The sequence below is a fragment of the Homarus americanus genome, unplaced genomic scaffold, assembly GCF_018991925.1.
Source record: "Homarus americanus isolate GMGI-L3 unplaced genomic scaffold, GMGI_Hamer_2.0 scaffold16716, whole genome shotgun sequence".
NCBI classification, from domain to species: domain Eukaryota; kingdom Metazoa; phylum Arthropoda; class Malacostraca; order Decapoda; family Nephropidae; genus Homarus; species Homarus americanus.
Window position 1 is genome coordinate 100,001 of NW_024752009.1, and position 19,039 is coordinate 119,039.

At 45.9% G+C, this 19,039-nt stretch overlaps 1 protein-coding gene across 1 annotated transcript in view; it reads right to left on the reverse strand.

Annotated features, from left to right (window-relative positions):
- LOC121854910 (protein kinase C and casein kinase substrate in neurons protein 1-like) overlaps positions 1–1,756 on the reverse strand; it is a 75,169-nt gene extending 73,413 nt beyond the window's left edge. Inside the window, exon 1 of the mRNA XM_042349715.1 lies at positions 1,679–1,756. The gene's annotated coding sequence lies outside the window, so the exon portion shown is untranslated. The remainder of the gene's footprint in view (positions 1–1,678) is intronic.
- Between the last annotated feature and the right edge of the window lie 17,283 nt (positions 1,757–19,039).

Below are 19,039 nucleotides of genomic sequence, written 5' to 3' on the forward strand. Positions count from 1 at the left end.
AACACCTTCTCTTCACATAAATTACCAGCAACATTTTAGCTTCAATATACTGTATACACAAATGTTTAAATACTGAGGATATCCGTTTAAGCCAACAACCAGCCATGATCCGATGATTATCACAGCAAGCGGAGGTCAACCAATTTATTACTCCAATAATAACTCTTAGGTGTTTGCGTAATGAGGGAGAAATGACGCACATAAATATTAGCTCCCCTCCTTCCTCAGCTTATATTCACATGATGATTTTATTAAGCTAACCTGACCTAGCCAAAATTTAACCCAAACCCCTTAGATAGCGTCAGGGTGTTTAATTATCAGGTGAAATAAGCTTGAGGAAGGGGTGCTAATCTTCATGTGATTCCAAGAATAAACACACACACTTAAGATGAGACCAAGGCACGAGGGTTGTAACACGATTCAGTATGTGGTAAGATGATTGCAGAGTTCTACCTTGACCAACACAGCTCCTCCCCGCCTTTACTCTCTCTCCGTGCCTGGCAGTGACATGGCCGCCGTTTACTATGACACACACACGTGTATGAGTGACGCCAATAAACCCACACAAAGCTGTCCCAAAAAAGGACAGGATGTCATGCAGGAGGGAAGGATGCCACGAATACCAGGAGGAATGTCGGGTCAGAGGGGATGCCAGGCAGGCCAGAAACAGGATGCCATGGAGGGGAAGGAAGGTGGAAGAGGAAGGATGGGGGGGGCAGGAGGGATGGAGGAAGACTTGGGACGGGGTAATTAACGAGGAGCAAACACACCTTCCTCCCGCGTAGTCCTCCCCCTCTCTCTCTCTCGCTTGCTCACTCAATCATTTACGTGCTTGATTCCTTGCTCCTCACTCACTTCCCAGTTCTCCTTCTTTCTCAATCACTGGAGAGAGAGAGAGAGAGAGAGAGAGAGAGAGAGAGAGCCACAGGTAAACAGGTTGACAACACACACTAATGGCTGCTCCTGAAACCAGCATCCGACATGGAGACGCTGAGTGCAAGGCGGTGGATCAGCTGGTGGGTGTGGTGGATCAGGGGGGTGTGGTGGATCAGGGGGGTGTGGTGGATCAGGGGGGTGTGGTGGATCACTGAGGGAGGGGAGGATTGGGTGTACGGACCATTCACTATACCACCTCACTGTACATTACATACACACGTCAGGTAATACACTCGTCAGTGATCCACAACTTTCACCTCCCAGGCAGGAGCCGCCCAGATCACATTCCACCACAGACGTGTCCTAAACGTCCCATTAACACGTCACAAACACGATAATAACAGATAATAACACGTCACGAAACCATTTGGATCACGTCTAAATTACGTCACACACACACACACACACACACCTACCTTGAACAAGAGGTAGACAGGGCACTAACAGTAGAGGCTCCTGGTATAAATTAACAGAAGCCCTCCTAAGACAAACCAATTATCCCAAGACTCTTACGGCCAGAGAACCCCGTCAAGTACTACACTGCGACCACCATTATCACTTTTACTACCACGGCATCACCATCAACATCACTATAACCTGACCTAGCCTTCACCCCAAACAAGAGACATTATGATGACTTGAAAGCACCACTAAAACACACACACACACACAGACAAGACAGACACAGACAAGACAGACAGACATACACACAGACAAGACAGACACACACACACACACTCACCTTCACAACTGCGGTCAAGACGGTATTTTATTATCCCAGGGTTAGCGACCAACACACACACACACACACACCTATCACCCGTCTGGACATACACTAACACCCTGAACTGGTAGCGGTGTGTTGGTCACTGCGACACGTTATCCACTTATCACACACCAATCAGGACGCTCCGCACTACCACAATGACCCCTAAGATAACGTCAATGATAACACGATAACACAATGAGCTCAAGGGGAGATAACAGCCAAATACACCAACTTCAGGTATTTAATAGTCTATAAAAAATATTCTCTGAGACGTGATTTTTTTACCCCGTTTCCTTGTTTATATTAAGGATTGTGTTAGGAGTTCAAAAGTCAGTCTATTAATCCAACCTATCTTAACCTAACCTAAACTAAGGTTAGGTTACGTTAATGGAAGCTACAGTGTAAGTATCCCGGTAGACCACATACTAGAGTAGCACCCAGACTACATCCATCCCTCACAGACGAGAATCAGTGTTAGTCCACTCCCTCAGGAACGGCGGAAAAATACCCCCAGGATGAGGCGACCTAACCTAACCTGACCTAACCTAACCTTAACCTAACCTTAACCTTAACCTAACCTAACCTAACCTGACCTGGACACGTGAGGGATCCAGGTGACGACAGTGATCAAGTGGCGTCGGGGAATTTAAACGGAGGCACTTATGAGATAAATAAACTCACTCCTCACCATGTTCTCTCTCTCTCTCTCTCTCTCTCTCTCTCTCTCTCTCTGCAGCATCTATCGCTCATAAACAACAACAGAAACCAAATGCAATATTACCGATAATGGCGAAAACAAAAGATAATAATAAAACAACCTCAGACCTGCAGGTAAAAATGGCACTAGCTGTTACTCCTTAACCTACACACTAGCACCCAGGTCATGTCAGCTGGGATATATCGAGTGCCACTAATCATAACTGGCACTGAAGATAAAAACAAACAAACAAAAAGCACTGGTATGTGGTGTATGTGCAGGCTTACTTCTTATCTGATACTTGAGATAAGCGATAGTCACCTGAAGATCCACTCACAGGTAGCGTTAGGAGGGGGGGGTCTTCAGGTGGGTTAAGCTCTGAGGGGGGGCTGAAACTTCCGGCATGTTGCTGGGGGAGGGGGGGGGGTAATCTCGTTAATCATCGTGACCTCCTCTTGACGGCAGTAGACCATGGAGCGCAGTACTGTACCTCCCGCTACCTCGGCTGTCAAGAGGATTCCTGGTCCGCTATTTTCAACCGACTTCAACATCATCTTCTAAAACGTGAAGTGGAGACAGCTTTGGATGTGCCAGACCAGTAGGCAGCTACCAAACAGGGAGGTACTACCGCCTGGGAAGATATTGGAAGCATAATGTGTTGTCTAATGGTGGACCCTGCTGCCATATGGTATCATGAAAATTGTGACCAAGTCCCAGGTTGCTCATCTGACTTTCTGTCTCATCCACACACAATTGCAGAGTCTAAATTGTTTCTCTTACTTTGCCAACACAACATACATATATTGTTTCTCACTTTTAATTTTTTTTTTTTATTTCTTGATGGTTCTTTATTATTACTTTTTTATTATAAATTTTACTTCTCAATTATTATTATTATTATTACATTTTCGTCCCCCAGGCTCCGATGTGGGTCAGTGACCTGTGTCCGGGTGGGCTAATCCCGAAAAAAAAAATCACAGACATATAACAATAATAGTAATAAGAGGGGCAGATACAGTGGTTCATTTCTTTTAACTAATCCCCATATATTACTTCAACATTGTGTCCCTGGCATAATATAAGAACGGAGTGAACGCATTAAGGCAACGGGCGGCACCAAATGAGACTTTATGAGCCCTTACGACGCGGCAACTTATCACGAATTCCTTTTGTACTCTTGTGCTTTTAACCTAATATTACAGTCCCAAAAGTACATCAGTATAGGAAAACCACTCTGAGAGGTCCATTAATCACCCGTACACATTTAAAAGAGCATAGTTGGGGTGGCCAATCTCTAGACATTAAAACCTATGAACGGAACTTTCCTTGAGGTGAATCAATGTGGCGTATCTGGGTATTACCATCACCACTTATCACAGTAGGTACTCCAGATAATCATATTGGTATGTGGGGGTAGGTAGAGCCGCACATTTTACAACTCGTGTATAATATATATGTTATAGTATATTAAAAGAAGATAGTAGTGAAGTGAAGGCAGCAAGGTGGTAAATAAATGGGAACTCTTTTACTGAAATTAAGTTTTACCCCCCAAGAAACAGGTGAGCCACAGGTGTGTCTTAATCAGGGTCTAAGATAACACAAGTGATGGGAGAGGTGGACGGGTGGGGCAGGGGGGTGGAGGGAGGTGGGGGTGAGGGGAGGTGGAAGGGTGGTGGGGGGGTGAGGGAGGGGAAGGTGGGGGTGACAGGAGGTGGGGGTGGGGAGGTGGAGTAAGAAGAGGAGTTGTAGGAGTGAGGAGTTGAGGGAGAGAAGAATATAGGCAGTAGTAGAGGGAAGGGTGATAGGAAGAGAAGGAGGAGTGAGAGGGAAGTGTGGGACGTAGAGAGGGAGGTCAAGGGAGAAGATGGTAAAGATGTCACGGTGAGGTGGACGAGTGTGGATGAGTGATGGACCTAACCTGACGTCTTGACACCCAAGGACTGACTGACTGTGGGGAATTGTTCGACTGGCGGTGATGGTGGGAGGGAAGAAGTGGGTTAGAGAGATTAAATCACCATTACAAGGGGATATAAATTGAGTAAAGGGTCAGAAGGTGCGGGTATTAGGGGGCATGAGTCCACACACACGCACACAACCCCCCCACACACACAAACGTCACCCCCTACACACGCACACAAACGTCACCCCCCACACGCACATACAAACGTCACTCTACACACGCACACAAACGTCACCCCCCCACACGCACACACGTCACCCCCCCACACGCACACAAACGTCACCCCCCACACGCACAAACGTCACCCCCCTACACACGCACACAAACGTCACCCCCCTACACACGCACACAAACGTCACCCCCCTACACACGCACACAAACGTCACCCCCTACACACGCCACATCCCCTCCCCCACCCAACCACACCTCACGTGAAGCAACAGGTTGTGTACTGCCTTACTTCCCTAATGAGCTAACCTGGCGGCTCGTGGGGAGGGAGGGAGGATAAAGAGATTACCGGCCAAGAAGGGAGGGAGACTATGAGTAGGTGGGTTGATGCCATTGGGAGGATGGGGGAGGAAGATCACAACAGAGAGGATTAAGAAGGGTTGGTGACAGATGAGGAGGAGGAGAAGAGAGACCAAAAGATGATGATGATGATGAGAACAGCTTCAACAATAACAAGAATAATAATACAAACCAATAACATATCATCAATAAAATAACATCAACAGTACGACCAACAACAAGAATAATAATAATAATATAATAATAATAATAACAACAACAACACAGTTATTATCACAGTATTACCTGACCCAGAGGACACGAGGTATATATATCACTGACTGACTAATGGATGTGTCTGACAGGAAGTAAACGTCAATATCCCTGTACATATAACACCATTGTCCTTGCAACAACAACAACAACAGTTCACATGTTTGAGATAAGGTGTATACGCATTGTTATAATATATTAAAACAAAAAACGAAATCTTTGTCTGGTAGAACAAACCTCTACTGACTTGATAGATAGATAGATAGATAGACAGATGGATATACAGACAACTGGAGATAGATAGATATAGAATAGTAAATAGATAAATATATAGATAGACCAATAGATTAACCTTTGACCTTACACTCACTAGAGGTCACCGTGTATACAAGACTATTAGGTCAGGAAGGGGTGTGACGTGGGAGGAGGGAACACACACGAATCAAATTTGGTTATAATCCTTCAAATAATTATTGTGATGCTGTGGAAACTGAACACAACAACAATAATAATAAAAACAAACAATAATACTACTACTACTACTAATAAGTAATGATAAGTAATAACAATAATAACTAATACTAATAGCAACAATAACAAAAATAACAATAATGAAAACAATACTAATAATAATAGATCACAATGTTGGAACGACACACACACACACACACACACACACACAATGGTGATGAAGGCAACACACATTATATATTACTTCCAATAACAGTGTCGCCCCCCCCCGGCAGGCTGTCACACCAACACTAACAGATGGGCGGGTGAGCACGGGCGGACGTAACTCCTTCAGCGAGAAACAGGTCACACAGATGGGACGGTGTTTAGTTAAGAACGAGGTCACACTGCTAAGAGAAGAGGATAGTAGTAGTGGGGGTCAGTTGGGGGTTTCACTGTGACCTCCTAATCACCATAATAAACACCTAATCACCATCATCATCACCTGGCCTGCCACTATCTTTCACTCAACCTAGTAAATAATGTTTTATCGTTATCCTCACATTTTTTTTTATTCTCATTCCCTTATTTATTTCAGTATTTTCTTTATGCTTTATCTACACTTCTCTTGTTCTCTTCATTATCATTTTCATGTGTTTTATCCGTGTTTTCAGTGTGTAAGACAGGGTGGTGTGTGGGTGTGTGTGTGTGTGTGGAGGGTTGGTAAGGATGGCGGCGTAGGTCGTGGGTGGACAGCAGGGGAGATGGTGCCATAGGTAGTGAGTGGGTGAAGAGTAGGGAGGATGAGCCTGGCACGTGGGTGGGTGGGTCGGTCGGTAGTAGCAGCAGGAGGTGGCCAACACAGTCTACAGGAAGGGGATCGACCAGGAGCAGGCAAGCAGGATGACACACACACACGATAGCTCGGTAAAACACTTCCGACAGCAGCAGCCACGTGTCGGTAACAACACCAACAGTATTTGAGATAACAACATCATCAGTAATAGGGACGATATCAACGGCAGCAAGAATACAACTACAACAGCACTAAGAACAACAATAACAACACCAACAGTATCAACAGTAACAACAACAGCAGTGGCGGCAAGGTTGTTGATGATGACGGACAGGCACGGCTGGCACCCGACTTGTGACACAATTGGCCCTGACACCAACCATATTACACCTTAACAACCAAACAATCTACACTAATAACCACCACATCACCCACAAGAAACCCAGTTACCACACCATCCATCACAACCTACCCTCCCACACCGACAACCACTCACCCAATAACACGTCTTTAATGGGGTCATCCTTCAAATTATCCATTTTCTTTACCAAACTAATATCCAGTATAACACCACCATAGAAAACGGGACAAGATGCCAATACCGTAAGTAGTTTAAGTATGTACAGTATTGACGACATATACAGAGAAACAAGGCAATTCTATAGTTCCCACTCAGGTTGTTTCTCTAAATGTCTCCAGTATCAACACACTCCCATCAATAGGTATCTCGCCAGGAGTGTGTACATACCGTAACCTTCAACACTACTACACCAACTTTCATACCATACACACATTATGCAAGAGACGTGATGCATTTTATTATTAGTAGAAGCATTTTCAAGATACGTGAAAATCGACCAAGTTATGACGAAATTTGGCTGGGGAGTAAATCTGTCAATATCGAAGTATATTTCCCATCAAAATTTACCAAGTTGACCACCAGCGACCCCCTAGTGTCAGAAGGACAAAATGGGCCATAACCCCCCTAAAACGAACGAATAAAAACTTGATTATCGAACTCATCCGATTCTGTTGGGTTACCTCCATATATGTACCAGGTTTCAAGATCCATTTATCTATGGTGAAATTACTGAGTTCACACGGTACTGGGACAGGTAGACGGATACAGTTACAGACAGATAAAAGACGACACAGACAGACAAAAAGACAGATACAGACACACAAAGACAGACAGACAGACAGACAGGCAGGTACATACACTCACCTGAACAAACACATCAGCGCTGACCGTCACATAATTAAACTGGAGCACGTGAACAGGAGGACCAGACAGTACCAGTGTTCGACAACAATACACACAGCACTTCCACCAATGAGGGAGCGGCGAAGGCCATTACTGTGTGACGGAGGGGAGGAGGCATCAGGTGTGAGGAAGTGCCACAATGAACAGCTAGTGAGGCGCCAGCTGTCCTGTCCTGTCCAATGCCTCCCTCCTTCCTTCCTTCGCAACCTCCTTCTCCCATTCCCTCCCTCCTTGATTTATTCCTTCCTTCTCTCCTTCCTTCCTTCCTTCCTTCCTTCCCACACACACACACACACCACGGCTCCCTCCTTTCAATCCCTCCCTACCTCCCTCCTTGGTTCCCTCATTTCTACCCCCTCTCCCTGGCGCCCTTTCTCCTTCCCTCCCTCCAACAACAACACTTCCCCAGCAGGTCCAGAAAGCCCCAGCAGGTCCAGAAAGCCCCCACCCCCTTCATTCTTGCAGGTAGTACCAACGTCCCCAGCCTGGCGCCACCGCTCCTCGCGCCCATACAAAGTTGGAACTGCATTACTGACATCCTGAAACCATAGAACCTCCGTCAGGGGGGGGGGGTTACCACATTCACCCAGAGTTTGTGGTGACGTGAATCTGTGGCTCTCCTTCACCCTGCAGCAGTGGCTCGACTCAAACTGATTTTCTGGTTGAATATATCAGTAACGTATTGGAGCTCCTTGTCTGCACGGCTCAAGATCTACCACACACACGGAGCACTGACTGGAAATTATTAACAGGGTGTCTTATATTCTAATTTAATCTTCTGGTTAATTTCATCTTTTTAATCAACCTTTCTGACGACAGTGCGGTAATAAAGAATACAGTATTATTATTACTAATCATCATCAACACTTTCTTTACTAGTCATCCTCTTCGTGCATTTTCTAAAGCGCCCTTTTGGAAACAAGAAAACCGTCAAACATTACTCCCGCAGTTAGAGGTGTAGTGTAGTGAAAGTATAAGAGAAAGGACAAAGAAAGTAATGAATAAGAAAGTGGTTAACATTCAGTGAAAGGTAAGGTCAGAGTAGCAGTGTGGTGAAAGTGAGGGTGTAACTAGTGAGAGTAAGTACAGTGATGAGAAGACAGGGAGTGTAAGGAGACTGAAGGTACATTGGCTGGAGAGAGAGAGAGAGAGAGAGAGAGAGAGAGAGAGAGAGAGAGAGAGAGAGAGAGAGAGAGAGAGAGAGAGAGAGAGAGAGAGAGAGAGAGAGAGAGTTGGGCTCGGGATAAATTAATAAGAGTAGTGGCACACGACCCCCTACAGGTAGTACATGGCGAGGTGAGGGAGGGAGGGGGGGAAGGAGGGACGGTGAGGGGAGGGAAGGATGGATGGAGGGAGTTAAAGTTGTAGTAGCGTATCCATGGGAGGGAGGGAGGAAGTCGCTACACTCCCTCTTGCTAATTAACCCTCACCATTTTAACAGACCGACCCGACCCTTCTCCCTCCTTCGCCCTCTTCCCCCTTCCATATCTGTCACGACGTTTCCTCCTCCTGCTCTCCTCTTCCTTGATTCTCCTCCTCTCCCCTCCCCTTTCTCATTCCACCTTCCCTCCCGATCCCCCTCCTTTTTAACTCTTCTTCTTTCCTTCTCCCTTTAACTCTTCTTCTCTCCCTCTCCCTTATACCTCTTCTCATTTCCCTCTCCCTTTAACTCTTCTTCTTCCCCTCTCCCTTATACCTCTTCTCATTTCCCTCTCCCTTATACCTCTTCTTCTCTCCCTCTCCCTTATACCTCTTCTTCTCTCCCTCTCCCTTATACCTCTTCTCATTTCCCTCTCCCTTATACCTCTTCTCATTTCCCTCTCCCTTATACCTCTTCTCATTTCCCTCCTTATACCTCTTCTTCTCTCCCTCTCCTTTATACCTCTTCTCATTTCCCTCCCTCCTTCCTCACATCCACAATAGAAAAAAATCCAGTTTACGCACAGGACAATCCCCCTCACCCCCCACGGAGGGAGTTTGTCAAGACGCTAAGTCGCCTTTTCTACATTGTCCAGGTAAGTCAATTAGCGCAGGGACAGGTGATGTATCCTCCTTGTGAGATGACGGTTCCTATGACGATTCCTTCACCCTGTTCTCTCTTGTCCAGCCCAGGGAAGGTCAGACTGGTTAGTGCTATTACATATCATTAATTATCATAGTAAGACCAGTTAATTATCATAGTAAGACCAGTTAGTTAGCGTGAGGGCGTGTCGTTAGGCGTGGCTTAATTACTTCAACCTTATCACCCGTTATCACGATACCTGGGCCCCGATTGCGTCTGTGTTCATACTGTAAAGGATTATGGGAGGTCTTATGTAATAACTGGTTGCACCACCTGAAGATTAGCTCCCCCCCGACCTTATTTCCCCCTAAAGACTAACCACCTTAACGCTAATCTAACCAAACTTATCCATACCTAATTTAACCTAATCAAAACTATCCTTTCCTAATCCTAACGTATCCCTACCTATCCACAACTAACCTAACCCAACTCGCAAGATAACGTTCGGTTACTTAATAATCTGGACGGGGGGGGGGGGAGTGTGGCGCAACTCGTACTGCACTACCAGGTAATCAAAGGCATCCAGGTAAAAAATACAGGAAAAAAGTCAGAGAAAAAAGTCACATGAAAAAAGTCCCCTAACCTAACCTAACCTAACCTAATCTACGTGCATCGTATATGTAAAAGTCATGTATTGTCAGTTAATAACTGTTTTAAAATATTTTTAGTTTTATTACCTTAAATGTGACTTTTTTTCCGAGACAAAATTGTGACTTTTTTCCTGTGACTTTATTACCGTTCATCAACCAAAGATCCAGGGCACCCTCAGTCCACCCAGCTGTGAAGGGGATCAGGTGCTGTGTCCTCCATACTATTTCTATTTTGTTATTATTATTTTTTTTCAGTTAAATTACCGAATACTGGAGTTATTTTTTTCCCTTATTAAATTTTGAGTTAGTGTTTAATATAATCGTAAATAAATAAATCAATAGGTGGTACATTTTTGGTGGGATTTTTATTTTTACTAAAATTTCCGGTACGTGTAAATTTTTGGGGGAATAAAGTTCATCTGTTTTTTGATCACCACCATCATCATCATCATCATCATCATCATCATCGTTCTTCAGCGAGTCACGGGTATGTCATCACGGCAGATGGTAACGTCACGATAACGGAACATCAGAGGCACGGAACTACGGACGAGATTTTCTGTTGTTAATTGATGGTATTTCTTCCTCGGTACCACAACTCCGATGATGTAACGCTAAGCACTTCATATACAGCTGAGAGAGAGAGAGAGAGAGAGAGAGAGACTTCCTTAAAGACGCGTTACCAGGGAGGTGAGGATAACGCGACACGAGGAACCTCCCTCCTTTCCACCTCCCCCAACACGAACAAGCTCTCCCTCCCTCATTTCTCCAACACACCATCAACACTCCTCCACCACACATCCCAGTAGTCCCTTACCACCATCTACTAACCCCGTCCTTACTAAATACTATTCCTCTATCCACAGACCTCCAACACCTAGCCACCACCCATCCCCACTATCCATGCATCTTGGGCACAATCTCTACCTACTATCCATCCCACTTCGCCTACCCTACCCAGCCCCCTGACAGCAGTCGATGAGCGCGGAAAGGAGGGAGAGGGGGGGAGGAAGGACAAAATGGAAAGGAGAGGAGGGAGAAAGGAGGAGAGAGAGGGGAGAAAGGGGGGTGAAGGGAGAGGCGAGAGAAGGAGGGAAGGGAACAAGGGGGAGGGAGGGATGTGTGGCGAGGCAGCGCGCGGCGGTCTCACTCTCCCCTCTCACACCTGGTCTGGACAGGAGATCCACAATGAGGCTGTCACTCACTACTGTCGTGACGGCGCGTCCAGGGGAGAGGGGAGGTTATGAGGGAGGGTTCCATGCCCGCCTTCAAGAGAGAGGGGAGAAGGAAGAGGGGTGGGAGGGTGAGACGAGAGAGGGGATGGAGGAGGGTGAACGGAGACGCCAGCAGTAACAAGGTGTCGGAGATGAAGGTGTCAAGAGGCGGGGTGATAAGACTGCGGGGCCACACCCAGCGGTTGGCGGCGAGGGGGAGATTCCACCCCACACCCCATTACCCAGCTGGCAGCCCCACCCCCACCCCACACCCTATCTACTCGAGGCACAGAGGGGCAGGATGAGCAGCTCCTTGGCCATAAGACGAAAGCGAGTATGTGGGGACTGAGGCGCTGTGTTCTGGTCACCCTGGAAGCAGCAGCTGGGTTAACATGCACATTTCTAAATATTGAAGGGTAAATAAATGGTGTGCAGAGAGAGAGAGAGAGAGAGAGAGAGAGAGAGAGACTCGAGGTGACCACAAGTTCTTGCTCCTCGCCTCTCACAGGTGGTCGCCATTTCACGTTGTATTGAATTATCTCGGGGATGCAACTCACACTCGCCACAATTTTCCGACTATTTTTCTTTGGTCGTCTCCTGATACAATTAAGAGGTGTGTGTGTGTGTGTGAGCGCGCGCCAGGGACAACGAACTACAAAGACTCCGTTAGTTTAGTTTGTCGTCCAACTGATGCAAATTGATGGATGGTGAGGAGGGAGATGATGGGTGGTGAGGAGGAGGGAGATGATGGGCGGTGAGGAGGAGGGAGATGATGGGTGGTGAGGAGGAGGGATATGACAGGACCAAAGAACAGCGCGCCACGATTCACCAACATACAGGACAGTAGGTACTTATTGATACATGGGGAGAGTGACCTACATGTAGCTACTGTACCAAGCATATGGGTAAGTGCCCTTGACACTCACCCCGGGTACTCACCACCACCACCAGCCTACACTACGTCTACTGCCCCCTAAACCCTTCAACCCGGAAATACATAAATGGCGCCAGCTCGAGCACTGATCATTGCCTGGCGTTCCATTCCGTCCGCCAAAGATGATTATATATCATCTCATCTTCTGCCTACAGTGGCGTTCTTAAGGTACGGTCATTAGTTCACTCACTTATAATCAGCAATCACCTCCTACGTCACCATCAATCACCTCCTGCGTCACCGCCAATCACCTCCTACGTCACCATCAATCACCTCCTACGTCACCATCAATCACCTCCTGAGTCACCGCCAATCACCAACCACCATCTCCGTCACCGCCAATCACCAACCACCATCTTCGTCACCGCCAATCACCAACCATCATCTCCGTCACCGCCAATCACCGGGTGAGATCTACTTCGTTAAAGCCAATCACCAAGCGTATCCATCACCAACCATTCCATTGGATGAATAGCTTAGCCAATCAAGAGCGACTCTGTTACCAGTTTTAGGACACTGAGTAAACACGGGGGGGGGGGTCTTGAACACCCTCACGGCACCACCACTAATGGGAGACTCGGGACTGGGTTGGATGGGATCTCACACCATCTACCTACGTTACCCCGTGTCCAAACCTCCTTTTCTCACACCCTATAGAGTTCCATAAGGTAACCACAAAACCCTAAACCTACAATTAACCTAAAGCCTGGCTACAGAAAGAAAGTAAGTACAACATCCCTTAACTAATCCCTAAATCCCTGAACTGATGAAATCCCTTCGTCGTAAAATGGTTCCCATACACCGGACGTCCACTAATGTACTCGGAGCGCCTTCATTTCCCCCGCTAAGAAATGACCAGTGATTCATCCTCTCATCCACCACCACCGCCGCACCCCAAAACTATATTATATTTGAAACTGTCATCTCACAGCCACACCCCCAAGAAGCTCTAGATTACCAACACCCACGCCGCCGCAGGGTAGGGCAGAGGCAAGACAGACAAGCAAGGGAGGGGAAGGGATGACTAGGACACCACAATACTGATAAAAACGCCGAAAATAAAGCTAATTGATTAAAGCCAATGTTCTTATTCTCTCTCGCTAGACCTATCTACCTACCTATTCCCCCCCCCCTTCACTACACCCACCCCAACAAACTACTCCAAGTGTCAAAAGGAAAACACGAAAGGTTAGGGGTAATGGTTCCTATCCTCCTTCACTACAGCTATCCCTCTCTTCCTAATAAACGCTTACTAGCCACGCCACACCCGACCATCTACAGTTCTACACCAACGCCACCAGCAATACCATCGCCACCAGCAACACCACCGCCTCCGCCACACCTTTTACGATTCCATGAAGGGTAATTATGGACAGAGTATACAGCACTGAAACACCTATTTGAGCCCTGAAGGAGGCGGAGATGGAGGAAGAAAGAGAGGAGAAGGTAGGGCTCGGGACCCAGACAACCTCGAATAGAAAATGGAATTGGATCTTTTATTCAGACTTAACAACACTACAACGCCGACGATTTTTTTTTCTTTGCTCATTCATAAACATTAAAGGTGGTGCCTCGGTCCTCACGAACGAACGAACGAACGAACGAACGAACACACACACACACACGAAAATAAATAAAACAAATACAAATCTACAAGTGTCATCAGCCGCATAAAAATCATCGGGCCACACAAAAGTAAACAAACAGCTTTACTTCACATCCCCCCAAAATGTCAACAGTTTAGTGTAATCATTGTATCAACCAGTACAGGAATCAGCTGACCCACAACGTAAACAAACAGCTTTACTTCACATCCCCCTAAAATGTCAACAGTTCAGTACTAAACACACTCTTCGTTGACTCTCTCCCTCATGACACTAAATGTTCAACTCACGGTCAGGTAATACCATTGGCCAGGTAACATCACGACCAGGTAACATCACGGCCGGGTAACATCATGACCAGGTAACATCACGGCTGGGTAACATCACGGCCAGGTAACATCACGGCCAGGTAACATCACGGCCAGGTAACATCACAGCCAGGTAACATCACAACCAGGTAACATCATGACCAGGTAAACATCACGGCCAGGTAATATCACGGCCATGTAACATCACAACCAGGTAACATCATGACCAGGTAAACATCACGACCAGGTAAACATCACAGCCAGGTAACATCTAAACGTTGACGGTAGGCCACTAAATCACCAAGGAAAAACAAGCACCAATACTACCATTGTTAACTAAACTAATAACCACAACAACAACCAGACAAATCACATCTAGAGGAGCAGTGGCTGACAGACAGACAGACAGACAGGCATCGCTAAAAAAAAAAGAGGAGGATGAAGGGTACCTAAAACAGGAGGAGGAGCGAGGTATCGGGAGATTGCTGCCTGAGCCACCCTTGACCTGACGTGTATAATCTCTCTCTTTCTCCCTCTCTCTCTCTATTTAATCTCTCTCTCTCTCACTTGTTCCATTTATTCCTCTTACCTCTCTCTATTCCTTTTTCCAATAACCTCTTCCTCAATTCTTTCACGCTCGTTACTCTCCCTTCCACTATTTTTCCCCTTTTCCTCCATTCTTCCACCCCCCACCCTTAACTTCCTCCTCCTCCTCCTTCCCTTTACCTTTTCCCCCTGCCCCTTTGCTGCTTTATTCTTCCTCTCTTTGCCACTAGTAACATGAACTCAAAGCGACACCAGAAGAACGCCAAATAATAGAGAGAACGTTACACACACACACACATATATATATATATATATATATATATATATATATATATATATATATATATATATATATATATATAGTCAGATATAATCACAGAGTGGCAGTATGATCAGTCTGTACTCACCTCTCGAAGATGGAATTACACGAGCGCTTGGGAACTGCTGTGTTTTCTTTCCTTGTGGGCATATACCTAGATCACGCGCACCTACAGTGATTTACTTGTATATATAAATATATATATATATATATATATATATATATATATATATATATAATATATATATATATATATATATATATATATATATATATATATATATATATATATATATATATACTGTATACAGGAGAACGCCAAATAAACAAAAAACGAGCGCCAAATACACAGGTAAGTGAACGCCAAGCATACTCAGCACCTCCCGTACACGCACACGTTCACACACGCCAATTAACACCAAATTACTTTCTCCTGAGCCAACTTCAGACACAACACAATGGAATATTCAACAGGTGCAAGGTGTTGTCATTGAAACACGAGGTACCTGTTCCAATTAAAACACAACCATCAGTGTGTTATTGTCATTTACAATACAGTGTGTCTTTACATTAATCTGAATTATTGTCCAAAATAAGTATAAGTATATAATCTATTTCCGTATTAAGTATGTACTATATACACATACACCTTCATCCCAGCTGCCCTTAACGGAGATACGACTTCCTTCAAAGATCTATAGATTTTTCTTTTTTAGATTGCCCCGTAGGGGGCTAGTTTACTGGGCACCCCCTTACATCCTGCGCAAGGTGAAGCGCAGAAGCGTTTACAGCGCCCATCTGGGAAGCATGCTAAGTTCATGCTTGCCTTTGACTCCTGCATTAAGGGCGTAAAGGACTGAAGGGTCATAGGTTTTGTCAGCAAGTAACATAAAGTGACAGAATGATGTGTGTGGGGGGAAAGTTCTATAGCAGAGGTGGTCTGCCCACACCTGACCCAATATGGGAAGCGCTAGCTAGCATGACGTCACCGAGTAGAAAGGTGGAGAGGCCGCCCCCTCAGTCGGCTGCAGCTACTATTGTGAAAACTGGCGCCCGATAATTGTGTAGTGTCTGGGTGCAAATCTTTGTTCAAACGAAAGGGGGATACACACTCCCATACATTTCCTAACGACGAAGAACTGTCTTATATAAGGTAATTCATCTTAATTACCGTCCATTATTGTGTACTGTCACGACCTACTGTCCACAATGACCCACTACCTTTCCTCAAACTTATACACAGGTGAGGTGCGATTTTAAATTTTCCATTTACACCCTACTACACTTTCTTCTCATCCTACATAAGCTGAGTTCTATTGTCAGACACCTGGTAAAAGTTATAGTCACCTGGTGGGTCAAACTTTAGGTTAGGTTAGATTAGGTCAGGTTGGGATTGGTTGGGTTAGGTTACGTTACGTTAGATTGGACTGGGTTGGGTTGGGTTGGGTTGGGTTGGGTTGGGTTGGGTTAGATTGGGTTAGGTCAGATCAGGTTAAGCTAACGTTTGGGAGGTTGATCCTGGATCCCTTCCTCATATGGGTCTGGTTAGGTTAGGTCAAGTTGGGTTAGGTTACGTTACGTTAGATTGGACTGGGTTGGGTTGGGTTAGATTAGGTTAGGTAAGGTTAGGTCAGATCAGGTTAAGCTAACGTTTGGGAGGTTGACCCTGGATCCCTTCCTCATATGGGTCTGGTTACTGTTACACTATGTACACTGTCTATGGTTTTTATACCTGGACTGTCTATGTGCTCGTCTCTCAACACACAAACCTTTCAATATTACGTCAGCAAAATCATTAAAACACGATGATTTGTTTTAATTACAGGTACTTCAACAAGGTAAGGTTCTACAACTGTGTTTACTTAACCTAATCCAACACTACCATATCTAATTTCCAACACTACCGCAACTGTTCCAACACTACCACCCAATTCCATTCCAACACTACCACCACCGTGTCTGTTCCCCAGCACTACCACCACATATATCCTTCAATACTAACACACACCTGCACCAAACACTTACTATACACCTGACTCTTCCCAGCAATCAGGTGTGTGTGTGTGTGAGAGCTGCCTTCTAAGCTTAAGCCGTTAACAGCACCAGTGAATAAATTACTCTTTCACCGGTCAGGCTCTCTGTTCTAAAAGTGCATTAAAGAGATATTATAACTTTCGCTTTTTCCCTCTCGTTTGGTGTAAGTTATGAACAAACGAGAGAGAGAGAGAGAGAGTGTGTGTGTGTGTTAGAAAGTTACATACATTTTTGTTTAATTTCGTGAGGGATAATTTTGTATGTGCGTGATAAATAATGATTCATCCATGTCATGCATTATAATGGACAACACGGGGATTATTATTTTTTTTTTTAGATTTAAGACATAAGGAATCAACCAATCAAAGTACCGTCCTCATATCTGAGGGTTGGCGACCAGTCTTCCTCTCTAAACTGTTCTCAGGCAGTTTTCACCAACCCCCTAAGGTTTTGTATATCTCTGGGGACTCGGTTTTTAATTTCATTCACCCACCCCACTCTCTGTCTTCCCCTGGCCCTCCTACCCTCAACTTTGCCCATTCATATTTCTGTTATTATCCCCTAATTATATGACCAAAGGTTTTAATAAAAGCAAAATACGACTAGTAATTATAAAATAGTGATAGTAGTAGTAGTAGTAAAAATAACAACACTAATAAAATAATAACGCCAATAACCTCCACAATTACAACATGAGTCACACCATTTTCCAGGTGACAATAAATCAGTAAACAGGAAACTGACAACAGGTAAGTGAGCGGCGCCTCTGTTGACTCACGGCCTCTGTTGTCACAAGGCGTCTCTGTTGTCACAAGGCGCCTCTGTTGTCATAAACCCCCAGGAATGTCATGACCTTTGTGGACTTATTGTGGTCATTTCCCGCCACTACCGAGAGCCCTCACCCTTGGCGGGAAATACCGGGGGGGCAGACACACCGATAAAGCTGCTTACCTCACCCTCGTAAAAATGGTTTTCACTTTTATTGGAGGTGTGCCGGGCGGTGCCTTGGCTGGCTCCTGTGTACCGATGGGCCGGCTCTCTTAACCTAACAACCTAACAACCTAATATAACCTAACAACCTAATATAACCCAACACAACCTTTTATAACCTTACACAACCTAATATAATCTAACACAAGGTAATGTAACCTAAACACAACGCAATATAACCTAACCTAACATAGCCCAACCTAATCTATCCAAGCTGTATACCGGTACATCACACACAGAGACACACACAGAGACACACACACACACACACACACAGACACGCCCTCCCCTTCATGCTTCCTCCTAGATGTCCCACACTGCAGGCCCACACCCCATGCCCTCCGCCACACCCTGCCCCATACACCACGCCTTGCCCCATACGCCACTCCTTGCCCCATACGCCACTCCTTGCCCAATACACCACGCCTTGCTCCATACGCCATAACCTGCCCCACATACGCCACGCCTTCCTTCACGCCACGCCCTTCCCATACGCCACCCCCACTCCATACCATAACCTGCCCCATACGCCACATGTGCCCCTACGCCACGCCCTTGCCACGCCACCCCTCCCCATACCACGCCACCCACACACCACACCCCTACCCCCTCCACCGCGTCTTCCCTCACCCCCCATACCGTCTTCCTCACCCCCCATACACCGCGTCTTCCTCACCCCATACACGTCTTCCCTCACCCCCCATACACCGCGTCTTCCTCACCCCATACACCGCGTCTTCCCTCATCCCCCCCATACACCAGTCTTCCCTCACCCCATACACCGCG